Raw genomic sequence first — 9,825 nt, 5'->3', positions numbered from 1 at the left:
AATAAATGTAATGATATGAATGAATGAATGCATGCTCTAACTAAATGTAATTCTATATGACATATATAACAAATGAATGCAAACTAATCTACACTAGATGATGCATGTTTTCTAGTAGACTATGGTCACCTATGATCAAACCAACCCAAACCGATTTAAACACTATTTCTAGTGTAGAAAAGAATAGGATTGGTCATTAGTGACTATGCATGAATTCTAGTCTATATGCAACTAACTATATGAGATATATTACAATGTAGTTAGACTATACTCCCTCCCATCCAGACCAAAGGTTACAGCTGCTTTTTGGCACTATTCATGGTCGTAGGGAATCTTTGATATTATTTTTAATCTATAAGACAAAATATAGTCATGTGAGATTTTGTTTGATTTATCGTCATGAATGCTATAAGAATATCAATTTTTTATAATTTTTAATAATATGTAACTAAAGATATGCACGTTACAAAACGTGCCTCGACAAGTGTGATAAAGCAACTGTAACCTTTGGTCTGGATGGGAGGAAGTATGAACTAACTAATGTGAATGCAATATGAAATATAATACAAATGCAAGTGAGGACTAAACTAAATGCAATGCACTATACAAAAAGGGAGAGGGAGAGAATAGTATCATACAAATGGAGGTGGTGAGGTAGGCATCTCTCACTCGTCATCATCATCCTGGTGGTAGCCATACCTGCTAGAACTTCCTCCTTGGTCATACCCCCCTCCTTGACCAAAGTATCCTCCACCTTGACCATCAAAGTTTCCCGGCTTGGTTCCCTTGATTAGGGAACAAAAGGTGTGGTTGAGCCCAAGATGGTCAAGGGCCATTAGGGTCGATATACCCTTGTTGTGCCATTTGGTAGTATTGAGGATAGAGGGCCAAGTAGTTATCGACCCGCCCATCGTGTACTCCGAGATCAACCTTCTTCATAAGATCCATCAAATCATTCATGTCCGGAGCATCGGGGACTTGCGGTGCGAATGGCCTATGAGGAGTAGGGATGGTGGGATAGGCACATAGGACGGCGGGGCAATGGGCCTTGCCGGTATCCCGCGAGGCGGTGGAGGGTGGCGGGGTACCTCTTCTCTTTGAGGGGGGTTAGGGTGGATTTCAATGTCGAGGAGGTAACTCGGCCTAGGTGAATATGGGCTCAACCTTGGGTCGGTACCGGGTATATTCCACCCCGAAAGAATAATAGAAGAACACCCTTTTGTGAACCATTCTACACTCCCATCTTGAGTGTAGGCACTGTTAGTCATTTAGACCATGTTAATACTCATATTATGATATTAAAATTACAAATTAATTTAATGTGGTCTAAATCTACATGCATGCAAATAAAAATATAAAAAAATGGTATAAAACCATCTTAAGACAAAAATCCTTACAATGGTTTAAGGCAAGTAAAGGCACTACAAAGGTCTCCTCCCTTTGTAGTTTATGAGCTATAGGAATATGGATGATCCTCCAAATACACCACAATTACCAAAATAGGTAATCTCCTTTGGATGCATCCAAGATTAAACCCAAAAATCCTAATAATTACTAACTAGATAATGATAAGTGCATATTTTATATACGTTCACCCCCTATATTAGCTTCATTTTACATGTCATTTGGCACTTATCATAGTGTCATAAGCTAATATTTGTTGTTCTAGTGTATTTGCTTGTCTTAACATGTTTTTGTAGGAATCTAAGCATTTAGAGGCTTTTTCCTATCATTTTATACACTAAGTTCATTAAGCTAATCAAGACCAAGTATTGAACTAAGCATGGAGCATTGGATTGGGTTTTGCATGAAGAAATTGATGGATTATTTTGTATAATGCAAATATTGTCAACAACCAAAGTCAAGGCCCAATGATCAAATCCAAGTCAAGGTGGAAAGCATAAGATTCCAACATGCTTAGGATGCTTATTGGGAGCTCTAAAGATCATAGATGAGGCATTTACCCGGGTGATTAAGGAGCATTAAAATATAAACTTTGGATTCCTCACGCAATTAAGAGAGGAATTAAGTGAAAATGCCCGGATAACCACGACCCCGATCGGGGCCATGCAACCCCGATCGGGGCCACAGTCATCTCAAATGTTTACGTTTCTCCTACCTCTCCTATAAATAGGAGAGGTGTTCCGAGGTATTAGGCATCCAATTTCACGTCCCATTTCCATCTTAGAATAGCCTCAAGCTTTATAATTCTCTCATTAGTTTTCATATTTTGTTTTCAATATCGTTAAGCATTTGGTTCTTAAACATTTGGTTATTTTATACATTCAAGCATTTGGTTACAATTTGTTCTTCTATACAAGTTATTCTCTATTAAGGTATTCTTATTTCTAGTTTGCAATTTACATTACTAATTTAGTTACCACATAGTTTACAATTAAGTACTTCATTTTACATTAGCATTATTCCTTTTACATGTTATATTATCAAATCCATATAAATCATACAACCATGTTTAGCATTTCTTATAATTTAGTTTGCAATTTACATTTTAGTATGAGTAGCTAATTCTCTTGGTCTAAGGGCTAGGGGAGCCATGCAATAATCAAATATGTAACATGATAAAATAAGTTAATAATAATATTGTTCATATTGCTTCTATCACATGCTTGTGCCACAATGTTTAATCTTTGTTTAGGGCCCTATTCAATTGATTAAGTTTGTTTATTCGTTCTATAAGTCGAGAGGCACGGAATTGAATTAGACTAAGCATGCATAGTAGGATGACCTAGTCATGGACGAGAGTTTCTCTAGGACCCGGTCTATGGTTGATGCTAATATCGTAAGATGGGTATCTTTAAGCCTAAGCAATTGACAATGTTGTTAGTACCAAGTTTATCATGATCATATGTTTATCTTTCCATGTGTGACCCGAACCCCTTAGACTCTCTTTTATTATATAATTTACATCATTATTGTTATTAATCACCAAACAACCAAACCAAACCAAATCGTAATCGACCTTGATAAAAATCTACCCATAGCAATTCACAAAGTAATTCCCGTTTCCTTGTGTTCGACCCCTATAGCTACATTAACTTGTTGTCTAGGGTAATTATCTTTGCATAGGTACGCGATAAGCCTATCAAATTTTGGCGCCGTTGCCGGGGAAACGGTTTTATTGCTTATTGAATTGTCGATTTTTATCTTGTTTTTTCTTTGTCTTGGGGAACACTTGTTCCTTGAGACCGTTACTTATCATTTTCCTAGAAATTGTTGTCTTATGCCCAGGTCCTCTCGTAGTGGAGAATTGCTTTCACCGGATTCCGAGCCCGAGAAAACCTTTAGGAGAAGACGACGGTTTTGGAAGGAAGTGAAAGAAGCCACCTCACCCGTACAAGTTGAAAGTGCTAGAAAGTCTTACTTAGACGATCTAGAGGTTCTTGAAGAGGAGGAGGTTTCTTGTTCATTAACTCCACCACCACCACCATCTACTACCAAAAAGATGGTGAAACTTTCCGATCATTCAAAGCCCACCGCGGCCATGCTTCCGGCCGGAATCACTACCACTCAAATCACCGCGCCGGACTTCGAGATCAAACCGGCTTTCATTAGCCTTTTGGAGAGAAAACAATTTGGAGGAAGTCCTTTGGAGGATCCCAATTTGCAGGTGCAAAACTTTTGTGACTATTGCTCCATGATCCGTCAAACGGGCGTCACCCAAGCCCAAATAAGGGAAATACTTTTCCCTTTCTCTTTGAAGGACAAGCCAAGCTTTGGATCAATAGCCTTGACCGCACCGCCATGGGAATCACCAATTGGGAGACATTGGCTCTTGTTTTTTACCAAAAGTTTTTTCCACCGGAGAAAACTCAAACTTTAAGGAGCCAAATCACCGGATTCCGTCAACAAGCTCGTGAGAGCTTATATGAAGCTTGGGAGAGGTACAAAGAGCTTCAAAGGCAATGCCCACATCATGGGCTAGATGATTGGTTTCTAGCAATAACATTCTACAATGGATGTTGTGCCGAGTCCCGAAGGATTCTTGATTCCGCCAACAATGGGCGGTTTGATCAAATTGACACCGACCTTGCTCATGCCACGATCGAATCTATGGCGGTCCATGATGCCCAATATGTCAATTCCCGAGTTGTGCCACCCAAACGTAAAGAAGAATCCTCTAACAACTCCGTTTTGCTAGCTCAAATTGCCTTGCTCCAACAACAATTGGCGGAAAGAGATGCTAAAGATTCCACTCAACAACTCAATGTTGTGTCTTCAACAAGCCAAATCATTGTTTGTGACGGTTGTGGAGGTGCGGGTCATTATGCCGCTCATTGCCGAGCCCCCATCGAAGAGGTAAATGCTTTTCAAGCTTTAAGACAAAGTTTATATCCACCAGGTACATTTTCCAACACTTATAACCCGAATACAAAATTTCACCCGAACTTGTCTTACAATAGCAACAATGTGCTTAACCCTCAACCCCCACCACAACAAAATGCCTATGTTCCTCAACAACAAAAGTATATCCCTCCACCGGGTTATCAAAATCAACAAAGGCCCCCACAAAACAATTACCAACAAAATCCACCACAAAATGGCCAACAAAACAATCAAGGAGTTGGTAAGCTCGAGGGCATGATAATCCAAATGCAAAGGGAATTATTGGCTCAAATTCAAAAAAATGATCAAGCTCATAGTGCCACGGTCAAGATGTTGGAACAACAAGTGGCTCAATTAGCCGCTTCTAGCTCTCAAAGGAAGAATGGTCAATTACCTCCCCAAGGTGAGCAACCACATGAAACCGTTAATTCTATTTCCTTGAGAAGTGGTTCAAGCTTTGATGGGCCATCCATGACTTTGGATGAAGAGGTCGTTGTTAAAAAGGCTAAGCTTGGGGGAAATGACAAAAGAAAGGCTAGTGAAGAGCCTATTGTTAAAGATCGTGTGCCATTTCCTCATCGATTGTTGTTGCTAAAGAGGAAGAGCAAGCTTGATACCAAGAATGTTGAGTCTCATATGCCCAAAGAAAGTGATGAGGTAATTGTTGAAGAAGTCTCTCCTAATGCTAAGGAGAGTGATGCCATTTCAACAAAGGTGAATGTTCCCAATGAGAAAGAGAATGAGAAAGATGTGGAGGATGCTCCTCCCAAAGAAGTTGTTCAAGTACCATTTCCCCATCGTCTAGCAAAGCACAAGGAGGAAGGTAAGTTTGCTAAATTTTTTGAAGTTTGTAAGAATTTGCAAGTCACCATCCCGTTTATGGAATTGATTACCCAAGTCCCTTCTTATGCAAAGTTTATGAAGGAAATCCTCTCAAAGAAGCGATCCTTCAATGAGGTTGAGACCATTGCTTTCACCGAAGAGTGTAGTGCACTCTTACAAAACAAGTCTCCCCCGAAACTTAAGGACCCCGGTAGCTATTCTATTCTTTGCACTATAGGCAAATATACCATTGATAAGGCCCTTTGCGACCTAGGTGCTAGTGTGAGTGTCATGCCCTATTCCCTTTGTGAAAAACTTAACATGGGTGCTTTAAAATGCACAAGTATTACATTGCAAATGGCGGACCGTTCTTTAAAGCGACCTCTAGGTGTCTTAGAAGATGTTCCCGTCAAAGTTGGCAAGTTTTTCATACCCGTTGACTTCCTCATACTTGATATGGCCGAGGACTCACAAACCCCAATTATATTGGGTAGGCCATTTTTACGCACCGCGGGTGCGTTAATTGATGTGAAAAATGGGAAGTTGACGTTGGAAGTAGGTGATGACCGGGTTTTCTTTAGCAAAAACAACACCATTAGAAGCCCAATGTTACAAGAGTCTTGTTATTTATTTAGCACTGTGGACTCTTCGTATGCCTCTACTACGCTTGAATCCTTACTAATGGATCCGTTGGAGGACGATATGGGTGTTGTTTGCCTTGTAGGTGATGATGCTAAGGACGCTATTCCTAAAAGTGGAAAAAGGAAGAAAGGGAAATTTTATTTGAAGAATTTCAAATGGTTGAGAAATACAAAGATAGCTATGAAATGGAGCTTGGTTGGTGGCGAGCTCAATGACAAAACTTAAATCGAATAGCTTCTTACGTCGTGCGGGACGTTAAACCAGCGCTTCTTGGGAGGCAACCCAAGCTTTTTATTGCTTTTATTTATTTTTTGTTTTTAATTTTCTGCATTTTATTGTTTTTCGTAGATTAGTAATAAAATACTTGACTTGATATTGTTTCTTTTTGTGATTTTTAGGTGAAAATGAAGGAAGAAGAATTAAAAGAGACTATGGCACGCAGCCCCATGCAAGAACCCCGTTCGGGGACGTGGTTTTCGAAAAAGAGAAGGAAATTAAATCATCACGGAAAAGAGTCAAAACGCGAAGAGGAGGTCAACCCCGATCGGGGTTGGGTGGCCCCGATCGGGGTCGTGGTTCTGTGACTTCATGGCCTTTGTTCTATACGGGTAAAAAGAAAAGGGTGGATTTCTTTCTATCATTCAAACATACCCGACGGTACTCATTTCCTCCTTTCTCTCTCGTTTCTTCACATTTCTTCACTAAAGTTACAAAGAAACATCTACATCCTCCCGAATTCATGCTAGCTTAGGGGAGATTAGCAAGTCGAGTAAGTCTTTAATTACTTTGCATATTAGTTTAGATCTTGCAACCCATTAAACATAACCTCTAGTCCTTCCTGTTTTGTGCCTTGAGCCATTTTTATGGTTTGATTGGGTGATTTGGATAGTTGGCACATTGAGGACAATGTGATGTTTAGCTTGGGGGGAGATATTGCATTTGCATATAGTATAGTTTGCATGTAGTGTAGAAATTTTGAAAATTTTTGAGAGAAATTTTTGCTTTGTGCTTGCTTGTAGCCTACTTTCCTCTTTGCTTATCCTAAAAATGGCTTGTTGCTAATGATTTATTCTTTCATGTTAGGATACTAGCTACATGGGGATGTCTTGACATAGTAGGTGGGAGATGGAGAATGAAGCGAATAAGCTTGATCTTGACTTCTGGCAAGCTACAAAATGGTAAGGTAGAGCCTCTTTTTGACCGATGCATCCATATCCGGTCTCTCTTAGGTGAGTGTAGGTCTCCTTATGATGTGTGTTACATCAAAACGCACAAGTATGGTTCTCATGTCATCTCTTGGTACGCATGCATTCACTTGTTATAGCATTTTGGAGCCATTCACATGAATATAATTGCCTTCTTGACCCCTTCACAAACAATTTTTCCTAGCTACATTATAACTTGCCTACCTTATTGAGCTAGTAGCTTGTTTGGTCTTGTTTGGGTGCTCAATTGGGATTTGTTTCAAAGTTTGAATATCATGTTAGCTTGGTCTTAATGCTCTTGAAAAAGAAACGAGAAACGAGAAAAAGATGAAAGAAAAAGAAAAGTGAAAAAGAAAAAACGAGATGAAAAAAAGATGAAAAAATGAATGAATGAGAAAAAGCATGAAAGAAGAGAAGTATGAATTGAAAAGAAAGAAAAAAAGAGAAGAAGAAAAGATGTGAGAAATTCTCAAGCATTATTCATATATTTTGGAGGATTTTCTCATGGTTTGAATTGCAAAATTGGGTTGGAATTGGGATTGAGCACCTTTACAATTTGGTAGTTGCTAGCTTGACTAAGCCCCACATTACCATAATTCATTTGTTCCCCCTTGTTACCCATGTTTATTTGCCTTCTTCCTACTCATTTGGCTTCTTTATCATGCTTACATTTGCTTGTTTTGGCTTACTAGATTTGACATGTTTACCATATTAGATTGCGGGCACATTATTATAAGTTGAGGATAGTTGAGTGTTTATTCACAAAATTGTCCTTTCACATAAAAAGAGTTTTGAGTGCCCCGTGAGAGTCCATAAGTCAAAAGATCATGCAAGAGCTCAAAGGTTCATTCAAAGTTTTCTATGCTACGCCGTCGTGTAAATCTCATCCATGTCTTGCTTTATTCCTTGCCCATGTTATTTCGGGTTTCTAAATCATTATGCTTAGCTTGTTTGGATATTGCAATTGATGGGAATTGGTTTCTTGCTTGGGGACAAGCAAGGGTTTAGCTTGGGGGAGTTTGATAAGTGCATATTTTATATACGTTCACCCCCTATATTAGCTTCATTTTACATGTCATTTGCCACTTATCATAGTGTCATAAGCTAATATTTGTTGTTCTAGTGTATTTGCTTGTCTTAACATGTTTTTGTAGGAATCTAAGCATTTAGAGGCTTTTTCCTATCATTTTATACACTAAGTTCATTAAGCTAATCAAGACCAAGTATTGAACTAAGCATGGAGCATTGGATTGGGTTTTGCATGAAGAAATTGATGGATTATTATGTATAATGCAAATATTGTCAACAACCAAAGTCAAGGCCCAATGATCAAATCCAAGTCAAGATGGAAAGCATAAGATTCCAACATGCTTAGGATGCTTTTTGGGAGCTCTAAAGATCATAGATGAGGCATTTACCCGGGTGATTAAGGAGCATTAAAATATAAACTTTCGATTCCTCACGCAATTAAGAGAGGAATTAAGAGAAAATGCCCGGATAACCACGACCCCGATCGGGGCCATGCAACCCCGATCGGGGCCACAGTCATCTCAAATGTTTACGTTTCTCCTTCCTCTCCTATAAATAGGAGAGGTGTTCCGAGGTCTTAGGCATCCAATTTCACGTCCCATTTCCATCTTAGAATAGCCTCAAGCTTTATAATTCTCTCATTAGTTTTCATATTTTGTTTTCAATATCGTTAAGCATTTGGTTCTTAAACATTTGGTTATTTTATACATTCAAGCATTTGGTTACAATTTGTTCTTCTATACAAGTTATTCTCTATTAAGGTATTCTTATTTCTAGTTTGCAATTTACATTACTAATTTAGTTACCACATAGTTTACAATTAAGTACTTCATTTTACATTAGCATTATTCCTTTTACATGTTATATTATCAAATCCATATAAATCATACAACCATGTTTAGCATTTCTTATAATTTAGTTTGCAATTTACATTTTAGTATGAGTAGCTAATTCTCTTGGTCTAAGGGCTAGGGGAGTCATGCAATAATCAAATATGTAACATGATAAAATAAGTTAATAATAATATTGTTCATATTGCTTCGATCACATGCTTGTGCCACAATGTTTAATCTTTGTTTAGGGCCCTATTCAATTGATTAAGTTTGTTTATTCGTTCTATAAGTCGAGAGGCACGGAATTGAATTAGACTAAGCATGCATAGTAGGACGACCTAGTCATGGACGAGAGTTTCTCTAGGACCCGGTCAATGGTTGATGCTAATATCGTAAGATGGGTATCTTTAAGCCTAAGCAATTGACAATGTTGTTAGTACCAAGTTTATCATGATCATATGTTTATCTTTGCATGTGTGACCCGAACCCATTAGACTCTCTTTTATTATATAATTTACATCATTATTGTTATTAATCACCAAACAACCAAACCAAACCAAATCGTAATCGACCTTGATAAAAATCTACCCATAGCAATTCACAAAGTAATTCCCGTTTTCTTGTGTTCGACCCCTATTGCTACATTAACTTGTTGTCTAGGGTAATTATCTTTGCATAGGTACGCGATAAGCCTATCAGATAATTAGTAGGATAACCTTGTATACTATGTAATATTATTACACTAATAATATTAGTTTATGTATATTATAGTTTTGTGAATTATTTTTGATGATGATCAACAATTTGATCAAGTTTTTGATGAGAAAATATGAAGAAAATAAGTTTTTTTTTCTTTCTCTTTTTCTCTTCAATATGGCACGACCAAGGGTCTATTTTGAGGTTTTTTTGGTCTCCAAAATCATCATCTAATGAGTGTAAATAGTGGGGTA

General features: G+C 38.1%; 1 non-coding gene across 1 annotated transcript; it reads right to left on the bottom strand.

Annotated features, from left to right (window-relative positions):
• Positions 1-3,833: 3,833 nt before the first annotated feature.
• On the bottom strand, positions 3,834-3,941 carry LOC141589254 (small nucleolar RNA R71). The gene has a single exon (XR_012520202.1). It is a non-coding gene; the product is annotated as a small nucleolar RNA R71 (small nucleolar RNA).
• Between the last annotated feature and the right edge of the window lie 5,884 nt (positions 3,942-9,825).

The sequence above is a fragment of the Silene latifolia genome, chromosome 6 (genome assembly GCF_048544455.1).
Source record: "Silene latifolia isolate original U9 population chromosome 6, ASM4854445v1, whole genome shotgun sequence".
Taxonomy (NCBI): domain Eukaryota; kingdom Viridiplantae; phylum Streptophyta; class Magnoliopsida; order Caryophyllales; family Caryophyllaceae; genus Silene; species Silene latifolia.
Note: the sequence above shows the minus strand (reverse complement) of the source record. Positions and strands in the feature narration are given on the sequence as shown.